Below are 18,686 nucleotides of genomic sequence, written 5' to 3'. Positions count from 1 at the left end.
TCACATGGGCTGGCTCTGTTTAAAACTACTTTCCAGCTTCTGTATTTTTACTATTAAGAGCAGCCAGGAACCATGCTTCAAACGTAACAAACCGCGTCTTGGGAATCAAACATAACTGGCCTGGTTCCTTAAAACATCAGGCCAGATTCCACTCACCTTTCAAAGACTGAACACACATGTATAAGACTTCAAAAATTACAACACATGTGTATTCAGAGAGGCACAATACACGGGCAAGCACTGGCCTTTAAGAAAGCTATCAGTATGCCATACATTATTTTTTCCAGTATTTACAAAAGGATAAGCCACAGTAACATTCATTAACTACCAAACGTATGCCACAACTTCTCTTCAGAGGTACAAGAAGCACTTTAGATTTGGTACAGTCCTTCAGTGTGCTGCCTCAGGTATGCACAAGGGAAGGCTGCTCTTGTCGGGTGGCCAGAGTAAAAGCCCCCAGTCATGCGGTGACAGTCACAAGGCAGAAACCGGCATTGTGGAATTCGTCACATTAATTAATAGTGTAAAACCTCTCCTCCCATCACTACTGCGTTACTTTAGAGGAGAACCGAAGAGCCAGTCCCTAATTCCCACACAGAATCACTTGAAAGCCATGAAGTACAGATTGCTGGTAAAGCTAAAGCAAAAATATAGCTATAAGGCTCAAAGTTTTTTTAAAAAAAACTATTAAACAGTATTTTTAAGGCTGGTCTTCCAGATAGTACCCCTTTTTTGTATTTCTGTAAATTTTAAATGACACTAGTGATGAATGGACTTGTTTATGATAAATAAGTGGTTGGTCTGCTGTAAACTCTAAGCTATAGCCCATCCTTGAATGTTTCTCTTACGTAAAAGTCCTAAGGCGTTAAACTGGCGTGTAGATAAGCCAGGTGCTTTTCAAAACTGTTTAGGCTTGATAACCATTTTTGTTCAAAGAAGCTTTCTTTCTTTCTTTCCTTCTTTCTTTCTTTCTTTCTTTCTTTCTTTCTTTCTTGTTTTGTTCTGTTCTGTTTTGTTTCTTGAGACAGGACTTTTCTGCGTAGCTCACTCAGTAGACCAGGCTGGTCCCACACTCAGAGATCTGCCTGCCTCTGCCTCCCAAATGCTGGGATTAAATGCATGTACCACCTTCGCCTAGCTTAATAAGGGGCTATAACTTCATGTCTCTGCATAATGTCATTGATATGGCTATTTCCAGTGAACTTCTTTAAACTTAGCTATGCATACATAAAATTTAAAATACAAAGAACAGACATCCCAGTTAGAGGCCTAACCCTCAAGTGTAAAACAACAATGTCTCTTCACAGAGACTGAGATACTCTCTCGTGAAGGGCTGAGGAATCCTCTCGTGCCCCTCTGCCCTTTCACAAATGAAGCCAAACATCTGCCTCTAGGACACCAGCCCTGGCTTCAGCACTCTGCCACTTGCTTTCTCTTTGCTTACCTGTGCTACATTTCACCATTTTCAACTTGTTTCTCTTCTTTTCTGTTCTTTGTTGTTATTTGTCCCTTTGTTCTTTTGTTTATTTTTGAAACAAAAATCTCATAACTAGGGCCATCTTGGATCTCGCTGCCTGTCAGCTGCCCTCAAACTTCTGCGTCAACCTCCCACATGCTGGGGTTATAGTCCTGAGCCACCACACCCAGCTAACTTTCCACATCTCTACTTTTAGTTGGTATGTAAGAGTTGTGGAACACTTGAGGTACGCAAAGTGGTGGTGATTCAGTGTGCGTGGACACTGTGTAGGGAGGATGGCGCACAATAGCAATGGGTTCTTTCCAGAGCCTCCCTCTGCATGACATAATGCCGTGATGAATAGGGGCCTTGGAAGATGACTCAGCAGTTGAGACAAGGAAACCAGAGTTTGGATCCCCTGGACCCAGGTAAATGGCAGGTAGGTGTGGCAGCTTGCCTGCAGTTTCAGCCTTGGAGACAAGAGGCAGGGGATCCCATGAGCAAGCCAGCTAGTGAGGTTTGTCATACCAGTCAATTCTGGGCTTGATTGAAAGATCTTGCCTCAAATAATAAAGTAGACAGGTCAAGAAATAGTCTCAAGGCTAGAGAAACGGCTCCATGATTAAGAGGGCTTGCTGTGCTGGGTGGTGGCGGCGCATGCCTTTACTCCCACACTCGAGGGGCAGAGGCAGGTGGATCTCTATAAGCTCAAGGCCAACCTGGTCTATAAAGCAAGTTGCAGGACAGCCAAAGCTACACAAATAACACAGACATATAACTCAAAAAAATTTAAAACACAAGAAAGTGTTAACATTAACCTCACACTTCCACATGCCTGTGCACACAGAGGCATCTACGTCATGCACCTTCACATACATGCGCTCCCACACATGTGCCAAGAAAAAGAAACAAAAATCTGACCTGGCTTACCACTGAACACCGAGAGATAGGACAGCTGCATAAGTTTATGTTCACGCCCCTGGATCTTACAGAAACATGGGTAACAGTGAAAGCGCTGGGTTTTCAAGAAAACTACCTGTCAGAACAGAAAAGAGCCTTGCCCTGTGTTCTGGGTAGGTGTCCCCTGAGGACAGAATCATCTACAGTGTGTCCGCGGCTTCACCCAGCCGGTTCAGAATGTTCTTCTCTTACGTGCAGCCGTCTCAGTGGCGGGGAGCCCTCCTAATGCTCGGAGGGAGTGAATGTGCTTTACAAGAGATTTTAGAATATGTAGTAACGCACTGACTTAAGGTCGTGCCGTGGGTGCTGCGACATTAAGAGCCCCTGAAGAGCTCTGAGCTTTTGTGGAAGCGAAGTCTCTATAAATAGTAATGAGGTCAATTCTCTCATATTTGGAAGGGCAGAAGTGAAAGTTTATAGAATGAGATGGAGCAAAGGGAGCCTAGGCCTGGATGTGGTGATTTCCAAGTGTTTACAACACTCCCGCTCCAGGGACGGAACAAAGGCAAACTCGAAGTCCCTTTAAAATCTGAGAGCCCAGCTCATTACTACCAGAGTGGGCATTCCCTCCATCCTTTACAGCCCCCGAAACCATGCCTTCAGTTTATAGGTGTGTTTGCAATATTTACAAAGAAAAAAATCCTCAAGTGAGCCAGGTAAAGCAACAAGGCAAACAGATAGCACAAGTACCATCTGGCACAAGCAGAACACTATAGAACAAAGAAGGGTGACCTGGGACAGTTTGTAATGCTGACTGGAGACCCAGAAGAGCATACAAATGAATAGTGTTCTGTTTGTCTGTTACCTACAAGTTGCACATTTCACCCTCTGATTTATAGACATATAAATTCATACAACTCATTACAGTAGTCATAAGATTGAAATGCAACTACTTTGGAAAAATCCCCCATAGCAAGTCTGAAAATGCTATCTCCTCACAATCTTCTACCTGTGACATATCAAACATCCTCAGTGTAGACGGCATCAAATGTAATTGTGGTGTCTTTGATAAAAGGAAAACTAAAGTCCTTATGGCAAGATCCAATTGCATAAAAGTGATGGGAGTGGATTTAGAGAAAGAGAGAGACATGACAACTGTCATATAGAATTGTACCTTTTTGTGCCTTCCTCTTGGAACAGAATTTAGAGTACCTGTGAGTGAGTTGACAAAATGGATTTCAGCCAGTAATCTGTACTGATTCACCTCAGCGTTAGGTAACGGTTAGGTGAGGTTAGCATAGACAATAAAGTTCCTTCTAAGCACTGAGAATCATCTAGCAAGAGACCCGTGTAACAAAATGAAAGCATCGATGTTACACTGAGCTTGGGGAAGCTCAGGGATTGGTAGGATTTCCTGCTCAGTGATTGGTGGGTTTCTGTGGGAAACTTAGGGATTGTGGGTGGCTTTTTGTCTCGACTTTTCACCTAAAATTAGCATAATCTGGGAAGAGTCCTATTGATGGAGATGACCTTTGTGACAGTTACAGAGGCTAGAACCGCTGGGGCCTGCGTGCTGGAGCTCCTCAGGCAGGGGCCTGGCCACTTTCCTGCCTTGAGAGTTTACAAAGGGAGTCCACAGAAGGGAAAGGCTTTCCCTGCTGCTTGAGTTGGTGTGAATAGCCAACAGGCAGTGGACCCGAGGATAAAGATAATCAGACATGCCATATTAAAATCCATTTCAAATCTGAGATGATTAAATTTATATGGAACTATATACAATCAGAGGGATAAATCTTGAAACTGATCCTGATCCATATCAAAGCCCTTATAAATTGTTAGTAAGAAACAGTAAAAAGCTGTTAAAATATTTCTTTTGTTGAACAAAATGAACTAGGAATCAAAGCAAGCAGCTAATTTCAGTGATAAGTTACTTAGAGTAATAAGTGAAAACATTTAGTTTTGTGTTCAGGGGCATATACATGTGGGGGTATATGCATATGGGGTATATGCATGTGGGGGTATGTGCATGTGGGGGTATATGCATGTGGGGGTATATGCATGTGGGGGTATATGCATTGGGGGTATGTGCATGTGGGGGTATGTGCATGTGGGGTATATGCATGTGGGGTATATGCATGTGGGGTTATATGCATGTGGGGGTATGTGCATGTGGGGTATATGCATGTGGGGGTATGTGCATGTGGGGGTATGTGCATGTGGGGTATGTGCATGTGGGGTATGTGCATGTGGGGGTATATGCATATGGGGTATATGCATGTGGGGGTATGTGCATGTGGGGGTATGTGCATGTGGGGGTATATGCATGTGGGGGTATGTGCATGTGGGGGTATGTGCATGTGGGGTATATGCATGTGGGGGTATATGCATATGGGGTATATGCATGTGGGGATATATGCATGTGGGGGTATGTGCATGTGGGGTATATGCATGTGGGGGTATATGCATATGGGGTATATGCATGTGGGGGTATGTGCATATGGGGTATATGCATGTGGGGGTATGTGCATATGGGGTATATGCATGTGGGGGTATATGCATATGGGGTATATGCATGTGGGGGTATGTGCATGTGGGGGTATGTGCATGTGGGGTATATGCATGTGGGGGTATATGCATGTGGGGTATATGCATGTGGGGGTATGTGCATGTGGGGGTATATGCATGTGGGGGTATATGCATGTGGGGGTATGTGCATGTGGGGGTATGTGCATGTGGGGTATATGCATGTGGGGTATATGCATGTGGGGTTATATGCATGTGGAGGGTATATGCATGGGGGTATATATGCAGTATATGCATATATGTGTGGGAATCCACAGAGGCCTGAGGTGTTGGATCCCTCTGAAGCTGGAGTTTTAAGTGGTTGTGAGCCATCTGACACGGTGCTGATAACCAGTCGCAGTACCCACTCTCAGCCACTGAACCATCTGTCCTGTCCAAATGTGTTTCTTCTTGATAATGAGACACAGAATATATGCACAGAAACTTAAGTGAAACATTTGAGATGGAAGGTGTACCTCAGTAATCAAATTCACACACTTTGAAGTTTTTATGAACAAGCTCTCTTCTGTTTTTCTGAAGGTCTAATCCGTTTCACTTGATCTATGAACAAGTGAAGCGCTGGGAGCTGGACAAAGCCATACCGTAGATTACATCCTTGTGACGAAATTATCATTACAGCGCAAGCTCAGCTATCCTCAGGCCTTCGCGGAGAGTTACACAAATTGTCACTTATTTCACACAAAAATCGAAGTACTAAGGAAAGCAAAGAGACGCTTAGCACACATCTTCCCATGCTAATGTTTTAATGTCCAATGACTGAAGTACTCGAACTAGGCTTTGCGTGGAGATGCTGGCCACTGATGGCTGCTAGGAGACGGCGAGCCAGTTTTCTGCCGACCCAGTCCCTGGTGGGCTGACAACTCGGCCTCCAGAGTATGATCCTAACCCCAGGGCACACTGGCAGCACTAAGTGCACTCCGTGGGTTTTTAAAAAGAGAATACAGAGTTGCAAGGGAAAGTGGTGGGGCTTACAGAAGTCATTATGGGGGAGGGAGATGGGCAAGGATTTAATCAAAACACATTGTGTTCAAGTGTGAATTCTCAGACAATGAAATTGTAAAACAAAAGACCCGAACCATAAAAGTCAGTTCTTTCACTGGTCTCTTACTTCCCCTGGGCTAACTAACTCCTTAAGGACTCAACCCCCTCCTGCATTCTCAGAGCCACACTTCTCAAAGGAGCAGCTGAGTGAACAGCAAAGCAAGGAACCCAAATTTGGAAAGAAAGTAGACTGAGATCTACTAGAAATTTGCAGTTTAAAAACTGTGTCTCTTGTGGGGATCAAGAGATGGCTCAGCGGTTAAAAGCACTGTCTGTTCTTCCAGAGGTCCTGAGTTCAATTCCCAGAAACCACATGGTGGCTCATAACCATCTGTAATGTGATCTGATGCCCTTTTCTGACCTGTAGGTGTATGTGCAGACAGAGCACTGTATACATAATAAATAAATAAATATTTTTAAAAATATAAAATAAAAACTGAGTCTCCATTCATTTTCCAAGAGCCCTTCCCCTGCGATGTTACTGGACTGTCAGCTAACACTACCAACTAAAGACTCAGACCTAAACATATCAAATGTCTTTGCTGTCTTCTCAAAAAAAAAAAAAAAAAAAAAACCTTCTCCTTTTAGTCCAGCATGGTGGGCACACCTGTAATCCCAGCACTTGGGAGGCAAAGGCAGGTGGGTCTCTGTGATATCGAGGCCACCCTGGTCTACAAAGATAGTCCAGGCAGCCAAGGCTACATGGAGAACCCCTGTCTCAAAAAATCAAAAATCAAAAATCAATAAATAAATAAATAAACTTCCCCTTTTGCTTGCAACAAAATATCCATTTAGTCTACTTGAACTGCTATAACAAAGTAACGGAGTTGAGTAGCTAATTACAACAAGCATTTATTCTCGACAGTTACACAAGCTAGGAAGTACAAGATCAAGCTAGATTCAATATTTGATAAGAACTTATTTCTTGTTTCATAGGCAACAATCGTTTGTCTGTATCTTTGTGCTGCAGAACAGACAATGGAGAAGGAGCTATTTTGTTTCCCTTTTATAGAGGTGTTGATTCTTATTTACAGGAGCTCTGACTTCGTGCTGTAATAATCTCCTAAATGTTTCACCTTCTACTACCATCCTGCCAAAAGTAGGAATGTCAACAAGTCAAACTGAGAGGGATACAAGTATTCAAACTTTACAAATATCTCTAGGCAATATGAGTATGTTTCCTTGCTAGACTGCATTTTTAAATAGGAAAATGCATTTTAGAGGGTTTTTTTAAAAGATTCATATATTTGTCTCCATGTGTTGGTGTATATGTGTTTGGTGCCACAGTATGCATGTGATCAGAGGACAATCTGTAGGAGTTGGTTTTCTCCTAATACCATGTGGGTCCCGCAGATCAGGCAGGCTTGGCAGCCTTTACCTCCTAAGGTATCTTGCCAGGCCAAGGCATCCATTTTAAAACTCACTAATACTAGATCTGGAACTTAGTCAAATAATTAACTCTCCTGAATCACTGGGCCTAGAGTTTCAGTTTCTCTGCGGTTGAATCTTCTGTGTTCAGAGGTAAATGTGTGCGACACCATCGTCGTAGCCAGGGAACACATGCGCAGAGGCTGCCTGGGTGTCACCTCTGGGTTTTACCTTAATAGCACTGTACAAGGCAAACAGTTCAGCTTAAAGCATTAAGACTACTTACTTGTAATTCTACCATAGATTTGTAGGAAAGCCCAAAAAACCTTGTTTTGACATTAACTGTGAGCTGAAATTTATTACAATTTCTATTTTAGCTACAACTATAGTTTTGGGGTTGAATGGCTCTTTTCATCGAATGGAAAGCCAGTGAGAGCACTTTCTAATTCGAGTGTTAAAACATACACCTGCAATTTTATCCAGAGGAATAAACCCAAGTCAACTGTAATCCACTGGGTGTTCTTGAATCTCTGTGTGCTTTGTATAACTGAAGAAATGCAGGTAATTTATTAATAATAACACGACATTTACCACATATCAAGTGCCTGCGTTGTGCCAGGTACTGGTCCACGTGCTTCACACACACACACGACTCATTCTTTCTTTCCTTCTTCAAATATTTGTTTTACTTAGCATACTGTGTGACGCTCAATATTCACACTTGACACTTATGGGGATATAGCAATGAACAAGACAGGACCTGCTCTCTGTAAGTCTCGCAGATTTAGCCTAATTGTCACAATCAGCCCGCGGTGGTTACAACCTTTCAATGGAGGAAAAGACCATTGAGAGACTAAGTTGCCTACGGTCAATACAACCCATGGGCGCTGACTTAGCCTTTCTGGCTCTTTCCATTTGACTATATATTGCCTGTCGTTAAACTACTGACCATGAGAAATAGGACATATTTATGGCCAGAAGAACACGCTGAGAAGTTGATAATCACTGATAATCCGCATCAGGACCTTCTCGCATGTATTAGTTCCTTGATTCATTTACTATAAATGTAGGTTACTTCCCGTAAGGAATGTTCCAGCTGAAACCGGTATTTCCTAAAACACTTGAACAACATTACCACTGGCTTATCACTGGAGCAGAATCTAGAACACACTGTGGTCAATATAAACAAGCTCCCAGATGTTCTAACCAGGGCAAATGCTACAATTTTATTAAATCACCACAAGCTGATTTTGTTTTTATTTAGACTTTTTATATATAGAAAATGCCTACCACATAACAAAAAAAAAACCAGCTTTAGGCACTGGGATGCACTCCTGGGAGAAAGCTATCCCCTGAAGGCATTCACAAACAAGGTCTATTCATACAGTAGCAAACGCATAAAGGAAAAAGCATGGATGAGGGCAGGGAATATAAAGGGCCAGGATTTGTTATATTAAGTAGGCAGTTCAGAAAAGGGACCTATGATTCTATCGGAATTCTTATGTCGGGACTAACTCCCCACTGTGATGGGGCCTGAAGGCATATGATTAGTGCTCTTATAACAGAGCTTATTTGTCCCTTCTGCCTCATGAGGACTCAGCAAGAAGATGCCAGCTACGAGAGAGAGAGATGTGCCAGATCTGCTGGCATCTCAATCTTGAGCTTCTCAGACTCCATAATGTTAAGAAATACACCGCTGTAGCCAACCCTGAAAAGGGACCTGCTCTTTCATTATAATAAATACGGCTCTGTACAAATGTAAGGGTTGTGCAGAATACATTTAAGAGTACAGAAATCTAACATATTGTATTTTCAGATACATACTAATTGAGTCTCTAAGTTAATAATTGGGATCGTTTATCAGAGGCATTCTTTGTAAGATATATATTTTAGTTGTAAAGAAGTAGAAGGATCTAGGGCTGGAGAGGTGGCTCAGTGGTCCACATGGCAGATCCCAACTGTCCTAACTCCAGTGTTGGGACATCCAGTGACCTCCTCTTGCCTGTGTTTGCACCACAGCACCACCAAGCACACATGTGGTGCACAGATGTAACTCTCACCAAAACATCCACACACAAAACAGAAAATAAATTAATTTAAAAAAAAAAAAGAAAAATTGGATGGATCTAAATTAAAGAAACCAACTATTTAAGTCCTGTGGACAGATAGACATATATAAATAATATAAATAATGAGTGTGAAATAGAAATAAAAGAACTCAACACAGGATATAGGATGGGATGGAGTTTCCCTGACAAGAGGAAGGCAAACTTGAATAACAGGAGCACCTACAAGGTTCTGTGTGACCACACAGATGCATCTAGAAGTACCATGAGCTTTAAGACTACTCAAATTACAACTTTGTGTATTTCTTTCAGAACGATAATTTGTCTACATATTTTCAACTATTTTTTATTTATGTCAGATAATGTAGTCTATAACCTTTCACCTCACAGCACAGTCTACCGGGAAACAGTATCAACATTAGCTGGTAGAGCATAAAAAAGAAATGCTAAATGTCTGGCTATACCACACATCTACAGGATGCTCCCAGCTGATATGTGAGAAAGGTTATGACTAGGTTCCAGTGGTTATTTGTTTAGTTCTTTATCATGCAACTTTAGGCAAATGCTTTCATCACTAAACCTAAATTACTCATCAAAGAAACTTCTTCACACCGTTTTATATATGTAATAGTAAGATCAATTAAAACGGACTCCATGAAGGCACTTTGAAATCATAGCTAGACATCTGCCCTAAAATGAGTGTTTGTGTTCAGTGAAAATTCAGGGCGCACAAGCCAGGTTCAGGGGAGCTACAAGCCGTGCCCTCACTGCTGTCTGTGTGAGAACAGCTCAGAGCAGCACCTCCTTTGATGACGCAGATGACCAAGTTTGTGGAGTGTCGTGGGTGTGAGTGGTCTTAGGAGACATTAATGCTAACTCAAAGGCTAGCATCCACTAACGCTGTGGTGCGAACGCACCTGCCTGCACTCTGTGTTCTTCTGAGGTTGACATAATGGAAAGTGAATAAGAGGAAGGATGGGAAGGGTGGTTTGGTTTCTTGGGGCTTAACTGCTAAGTAAAAGGTTACAGCCTCACTACATGCCCGGTAGCCATGTCCTACAGCAGGTCTCTAAGCTCGGTGAAAACGGTCACCTTGGAACTTCCTAATGCGGTGGACCTCCTTTAAACAAAGCTACTTCAAACCCTTTAAAAAAAAGTGTCACTTTAAAAACACTGCATGTCCATACACATGCAATTATAAAATAAAACAAAACTAAAAGTATATTAAAAGGCCACCAGGATGACTTCGTAGGTAAAGACACTTCTGTGTAAACCTGAAGATCCAAGTTGGATCCCCAGGGGCTACATAAAGTTAGGAGGAGAGGTCTCCAAAAAGTTACCTTCTAACCTCCATATGCTCACTGTGGCCCAAGCGCACACACACACACACACATACACACACACACACACACACACACACACACACACACACACACACACCATACAATAGCAACAATAATTAACAAATAAAGTTTTAAAACAGTTAGTATCTCTTTAAAATAAAATTGTGTTCCATGGTAGTCTGGAAATATTTAAGAGGAGCATGCTGAGGTCAGGCAAGGTTGACAGACGCTGACCACAACCCTCTCCTGAAGGGTCATGGAGGAAATTCTGCTCAACTTTGCCTAGTAAAGCAATCCAACAGTACTTGACTGCAGGGCACCTTCTTGCATTGCAGCTTATTAATATACTACAGTTGACATAGCAGACCTAAGATTATACTTTGAAAATTATAATCTGCATTACAAGATCTAATATAATCTTAATAAATGCAGCAGGGAACAGGATTGCGTGTATTTGTGGAAGAATTTCTTTGCCACAGAAACTATGTGTTCCCTGTTAAGTCACCCTCAACTCCTAGCACAAGACAAGATACCTAGTCTGCTCAAACAAAAAGAAAGTTTGCTGAACATTTTAAGTTGTCTTCAGGCTAACATACAAGTTAATGAATTCCACCACAGCGTTGCTACATACCTGTTATTTTACTTAGTGCTAATTAGCACTCATTTTTCGTGGATGCAGAAAACCAACGACTTTGGATGCAGCTGGGTTTGCATGACAGATATCTATATCCAACACATTTATTTGCACTTGTCATGTGCTACCATGAGCGATACATGGGGAAAAGGAGTCTAAAATACATTTAGAAATAGGAATACTATCAACTTGGGATTCTCTTCCATCATAGCTTCTCAGTACTGGAAAATGCCATATTATGATATATTTAAAGAACCAAAACTCATTTCCCCCGTAAAATCCAAACCCAGTGTTGTTTTCTATAAAATTGTGTAGAAGCTGAACTGTGAACCAAAGACTCTCCGGGGAACTGGACTCAGTATTCCAAGTTTATAGACCTTAGTTATCAAACTGCTGATACAGTAAAGAAATACACCCAGGGGCCTCAATTACTCTTAATCACATTGGTTGTTTGGCATCGTGTGCCTGGCCTCTGCACTACATCCTGCAGGAGGCTTTTAGAATCAGCAAAGCTACCAGAAAAACAGGAAGGAGGGGTCAGTGCGGAGGAGAAATGCAGTTTCTGAACCAAAAATGAAACAAGGACGTCGATGCTCACAACCGTTCCTCCTGGAGCCCTGGGTAAACATGCACAACTTTGAAGTGACCCACAAACATTGCTCTCCAAAAGGCGTTCTCCATCCCAGCCAGACTGTATTTCCCATAACGGGAAATGAAATCCCTTGAGTTCTGCTGAGTGAGTGACATATTCCACAGCCACAACATCAAGGCTCTAAATGTTCCCAGCAAGTTCATGTACTTATTGAATCTTCCCCCACCCCACCCTCACCCCCACCCCCACACTCTGCCCCCTGAAAACTTTGGACTTTAGAAGGATGGAGAAAATATTACCTAGAAGCAAAAGCCGAGGCTTTCTGGAGCTCAGGAAATGATTTAGCATAAACTGATCTATTAACAAAACATCCTTTAGTACAGCCCTAAAGGGAAAAAGCTGCATGCACAAAACTATTTTCTAAAATATTGCCCAAGGTCCTGACTTCTGATGAGATGGTAAAGAAACCATCACTCCATTTTAATGCCTTTCCAAAATTTTAATCTATATTATATCATTTTAAGGTTATTTTTCTGATGCTAGTGATAGATGAGCAGTATTTTAAACGTCAAGTTCAGATTCAGTCACTCCGTGGTGTGTTTACTACACAATTGACATGCCATACTTGGACACTTGCCAGCATGAGTATACAGATGCATGCACATGTGTACGTATTTCCATAAAGTTATTCAAGCAATAATAGTTGTCGCTGGCTTTAGATTTATGTACATACACTTATCATTATGTCATCCATACATTACAAATTCCAAAATGTCAAGGGGGAACGCTGCAAAGGAGACTCATTAAGACTTATTAAAACCATGTCAGATCAATAGCAGATGTGAGTTTCCTGAAACTTCAGTTTCGTGGGCTATAAAGTAAAGATACAGAATAGTAGCAGGGCATAGAGCACAGACACACGTATAGGTTAGTAAAAGGGCGTGTCTGCAGTACTCGGTTTAGTGAATAGTGACAGCTCCGCACTGGCCTTGCTGTAGCTGTTTCTGACATCACTGGTACTGGTGACCTGTCTCCTTGCTGTGATAAGATACCTGGCAAAACAACTTAAAGAAAGAAAGGCTTATTTTGGATCCTTGTTTAAAGAGGGCAAATGGTCTTATCATGGCTGAGAAGACGCGGTGGCCAGAGCGTGACGTGGCTGGACACACTGTGACGTCACTCAGAGAGCAGAGGGAGGACAGCAGTCGGGGGTCTACACAGCCTACACAATCCTTGGTAGCAAAGAGTGTGTGAGTTGGTGTTAACATATGAATTAGATTATCCTGTCCATTCAGCTTGCACATCTACACTAAAGTATCTAGAAAGATACAAATTATTAATCGTGACTCAGAAGCAGGAAAAAGATAAAACCAAAAGGAAATGCATGTTTTCTCTCATAACAAATTGCTGCTTTGTTCTACAATGTTCTTGGGAAAAAACTAATAAAAGTATAGACAGCATTCTTAACATAACATTTCTCCTTGTGTTTTGTAGTTGATCCTCTATAAATTCTGGCTTATGAAAAATGTTTCTATGCTTATTTTGGTAAAATAGAGCTCAAACAACTCTCTGAAGCATTTTGCATTCAATGTGTCTTCTTTTATGTATGTATTATACCAATATAGTATGTTCTTGAGGCATTTTTTTCTGTTAAATAACAATTTATTGTTAAAGAGCCTACATCTGTGTATAGCTGGCTCTTTACAAAAGATGACTGGTAAATCTGAACGGTGTTAGTGTTTTACCAAACAGACAGAGTTGCAATGAAAGGCTGACTCAGTGGCTGGCCATCATGAAGTATAAGGGCAGATGTCGTTTACTCGCTGTTCCAAGTCCCTTTGGACAGGAATGTTTTTGAGAGAGCAAATGTAATGGGAGTAGTAACGCTAATGGTTCCTAAGTATAGTGTCCATCACAGTCATCAGATACCCAGAGCATTTCCAAAAGCATGGTGCTGGAGTAGATCTGAAGCTAACCAGACACTGAGCATTTAGTTGAAAATAAGACAGTACTGTAGGGAAATGAATGGCAGGAGTCAACAAAAAGCTGAAGAAAGTGTGGGTGAGAGACTCAAATACAATGGGAAAAAAAAATCAGAAAACTGAAACACATGACACAACCCAGAAGAAAGGAAGGTAAAGCTAAAGGGATATGCAACTACAGAATGTATCAGAAATCTTCCGTTGTTCCTTAACTCAGTAGTTACCTTTGCTCTCTGCAACCCATTCCTGTCTGCGTACAGCCAAAATTTCCAAATCAACAGTACAGTCAACCTTGATTGCATCAAAGCTCCTGATAAAGTCTTTCTGAATAAATTTTCAGTTAACGACCACAGGATACAATATTTCTCTAAGCCCTATCCAGTATCTATCATACAGAAGGCACTAAATAGAGGACTGGTTAGTTTTATATCAACTTGACATTAGAGTCATTGAAGAGGAGGGAACCTCAGTTGAGGAAAAAATAACGCTTCATAAGATTGGGCTGTAGATGAGTCCACAGGGCATTTTCTTAGCCAACTCATCATGAGTGGTGCCATCCTAAAGAAGGTGGCTCTGGGGAGGCGGAGGGGAAGACAGTTTCACAGAAGTGCCCCAAAATCAATTTTGAAAATAGTCATAGCTATTGGTGGATGACCAGATAAGATGTATTGAGTGAGCACCTGATTTTTTAAATATATTTTATTAATTCATTTAAATGCTCAAATATATTTTAAGTTTTGTCTATTATTATTATTTAATATATTTTATTAAGTTACTCATATTACATCTCAATTGTTATCCCTTTTATTCTCCCATTCCTCCCTCCCTCCCACATCCCGTTACCCCCCTCCCCTATGACTGTGACTGAGGGGGACCTCCTCCCCCTGTATATGCTCATAGAGTATCAAGTCTCTTCTTGGTAGCCTGCTATCCTTCCTCTGAGTGCCACCGGGCCTCCCCATCCAGGGGACATGGTCAAATATGGGGCACCAGAGTTCGTGTGAAAGGCAGACCCCACTCTCCATTCAACTGTGAAGAACGTGGACAAATGGATTGAACTAGAAATGATCATAATGAGTGAGTTAACCCAGAAGCAGAAAGAGTCAAATGGTATATACTCACTTAAATCTGGACACTAGCCCAAGGGGCATGTCCCATGAAAGTCTTTACTTACCAGGAAAGTGGGACAGAGGGGGAGGACATCCTATTGGGACTCTAGGTGAGAGAAGCATAGGAGAATGGGGAAATAGAAGGATCCAGAGGGTCCTAGAAACCTACAAGAAGAACATTATGATGCATAGATCTGGGCCCAGGGGTCCCGCTCAAACTATGGCACCAGCCAAGGACAATACGGGCAGTAAACTTGGAGCACCTGTTTTTTTAAAGTGCTTGTGCTCCAGTATCTCTGGAGAACCATATACAGGATCGGTCGGCTTGGAAATGGGCTTTTGGCTGAGCCCGTTGGCACGGCGTGGGGCACAGGCCCTCTGCAGTATGCTCGAGGACGGCACCTTAGTCCCAGCGGGAGTCCTACGTTCTCAGCAAGGGAAAAACTCTCAATCTACAAGGCTATGGGGACCAGAATGTGAAGGACCCATCATGCAACCGTTCAGCAAAGGATGCTCATTTCGTGTCAAAGGGAGGTCACCAAGAGGCAGATGGCTTTTGCTTCCCTTTCTTGGCTTAAGACATCTAAATTCTGACAATTCCCACAGAATAAAAAGACCTGGTCAGACATAAATTTCTATACTAGAAATGGAAATTTCTGACATGAGCAGAAACGTGCAGAGTTGGGTTTCTATGTAATTTTACTCCGATTTTGGGAAAAAAATAAGAATTTTCTTCTCCAAACTCATAATTTTTGTGGTATCTGGTTGTCTCGATGTGACAGTCACTTGAAGGAATAAAAAATTTCAGAGGAAGGAAATTAAAACATCATTATAAAGCAATAAGAATTGCCTGCCGTGGTACAATTCTGAGAAGTTTAGAAAAATAGTTCACTAACTAGCATTTTGCCAGTTCATTTGCCAAAATGTTGACATGAGTGTTCCCCGAAAACTGTCTTAAGTTTCCAAAAATCTCAGTGAGGAAATGGCAAAAAGAATAAACAATCCATCCAACTGCGCCCAGCGAAGAGCAAGGTCTACATCCCATGCGCTCTCTGTTTATAGCTCGGAAGAATCGAAACTGCCGCGCTAGCATTCCTTCTTTCTTTTTAAGTATAAACGCACTGGGGGGAAAATTAACTAGAAATTGATGATCTTGCAGTGTTTCCCGGGCTGCCATACAGTGTGGGCAGTGAGTTCTAGACTCCAATTTATTGGTTTGTCAGAAAGTTTGGTTATTTTCATCAATTTAGCTTTACATTTAACATTCCTCTGCTTAATTGAAACCATGCGGACACGTTTGGTTAGCATCCACGTTCTTACAAAAGAAAAAAGGGGTACTTTGTTTCAATTCCTTCAGCATTTGCCAGTAATTTGTATTTTTCTTACAGTAACAATTAAGTATATAGTCCCCGCTTATTAGCCAGCGCTCCCTAATCCCGCTTATCAGTGGGTACAGCCGTGTCCTGACAAATAGCCAGCTGGTGAGGGAAAGACCATTACTCAGGGCTTTCTCTTAATAACAAAAGAAATGATTTTCTGGGAACTAATCCTAGGATTTTTAAAACGAGACCTGGGGAAATTATGAACATTTTAGAAACTTGCTTCGTGCTCCTTCTCTATTTCTTGCCCTCCGACATCTTCAGAATGGTGGAGAGCAGAGAGCAAAGCGGGGCCTAGCTCAGGCCTGTGCCCAGCCTCACTGAGTAATGCAAGCTGTGGATGGCTTTACGATATGAGTTTTGTGACAAGAAGGATGTGTTCCATACCAAATAAACCAAGGACAGCATAGTAGCTTGTCTAGCTAATGTGTATTTGAGGATGACTGTGAAAAAAAAATAACTGTGCCCTATGTCCTTTCCCTGTTTTAAAATGTTCCCCCAAAAAAATGGAAACAAAAAAGGATAAAAAGATGAATAAAAATGACCCCTGACCAACAGAGATGGTTAGGGCGTCATCACAGCACCTTCCCAGGTCTTGGAAGAAGCCACATCACACAATACATACAAAGTGGTTTCGTGCTGGAGATAAACCACTCATTCCCAGGCAAGCACGTGGTCCACACTCTGGCCAACTCTACAGCTACGGAAAGATGAACAAGGCAGGTAAAGCCTTACCTTCGTTTACTTATGGCTCAGCTACGCCCCTGCTTCTTTCTATTTCTTGGAAACCTGGTCAGCCATTACTGCCCCCCGCCAGGTCACAGGCTGCATGAGGACGCCACAGCTGCCATGGAGGAAGACGGGACCTTGGCCAGATCGAGGTAGGGTTAGGAGGTCATGGCAAGGTCCCGAACATAGAAAAGAATCAGAAAGGAACCAAGGGCAAGACCAACGATAACTGATGGGCTGACAAACAGTTGTCACAAGAAGACTCATTGGCAGCCTCCTGCCTCAGGCTTGGTTGCCCTATTTTCTTAAAATACCAGAGATCTACTATTGTGCTGCTCTTACAATACTTTAAGTGGCTGTTTTTGTGGGGAGGGGGTTGTTTGTTGTTTTTGTTTGCTTTTTCTTTGTTTTGTTGGGTTTTGGTTGTTTTGTTTTGTTTTGTTTTTTGTCCTAATGATAGAATGAAAAAGCATGGCTTACAGTTCCTTTAGAACTGAGCCCTTTCCCACTTCTGGCTGCCTGTCTTCCACACTAGCTAGCCACACTGAAACACACACACACACACACACACACACACTCACACACACACACTCACACACACACATACACACACACACTTACACACACACACACATACACACACACATACACACACATACACACACACACACACACACACACACACTCACACACACACACACACACACACACTTCCGTGGCTTTATCCATGCTGTTACATCCTAGGTAAAAATAAATAAATAACAGTCTTTTGCTCCATCCTGCTCACTTCACGTCCCTACTTAAAGGTGCTAGAATTGGAGCTCTTGGCTTAAAAGTTACTTCTTCAAGAACATCTCGCAGATCTCCTGAATCAGCTTGTCTGAAGTAGACCTAAGGTGATTTTGAAAACCATTTTCAGGCTGCTCTATATTAACTGAACTATAATCTCTGAGTCTAGAAGCCCAAGAAACAACATTTTTAGCAGGCATTCAATATATTCTGGGGCACAAATATTTCAGGACTGATTTAGACTCTGAGATGATATAAACAATATTTGATAGACCATACAGCACAGTTACTAACCAATCAAAGGGGACACACTGATCAATCTGATCAGTTAGAACAGATGACATGCCCAGTCAAAATGGACCCGGGCTGTCAATCTCTGCACTGTAACAACAGTCAGCTGCCCCACACTGTGCTCCATGGCACCTTGACCTTCCTCTGGGCTGTAATCCTTTGTCTGGTATTTACTAAGTACCTTTTGTCTCAAGTAGTGCTCTAAATTCATTTCTTACATCACCTAATTAGCTTGCAAGACAAGCCTAATTGGTAGCACTATTTTCGTTTTATAGATAGAAAAGTACGGGTGGTGGCAGCACACACCTTTCATCCCCGCAGTCAGGAGGCAGAGAGGTGGAAGTCAGTCTTTGAAGCCAGCCTGGTCTATGGAGTGAGTTTCAGGACAGCCAGGGCTACACAGAGAACCCTGTATGGAAAAACA

The sequence above is a fragment of the Acomys minous genome (assembly GCF_964271855.1).
Source record: "Acomys minous genome assembly, chromosome: 3".
NCBI classification, from domain to species: Eukaryota; Metazoa; Chordata; class Mammalia; order Rodentia; family Muridae; genus Acomys; species Acomys minous.
The sequence above is the reverse complement of the archived record's forward strand: the minus strand, read 5'-3'. Positions refer to the sequence as shown.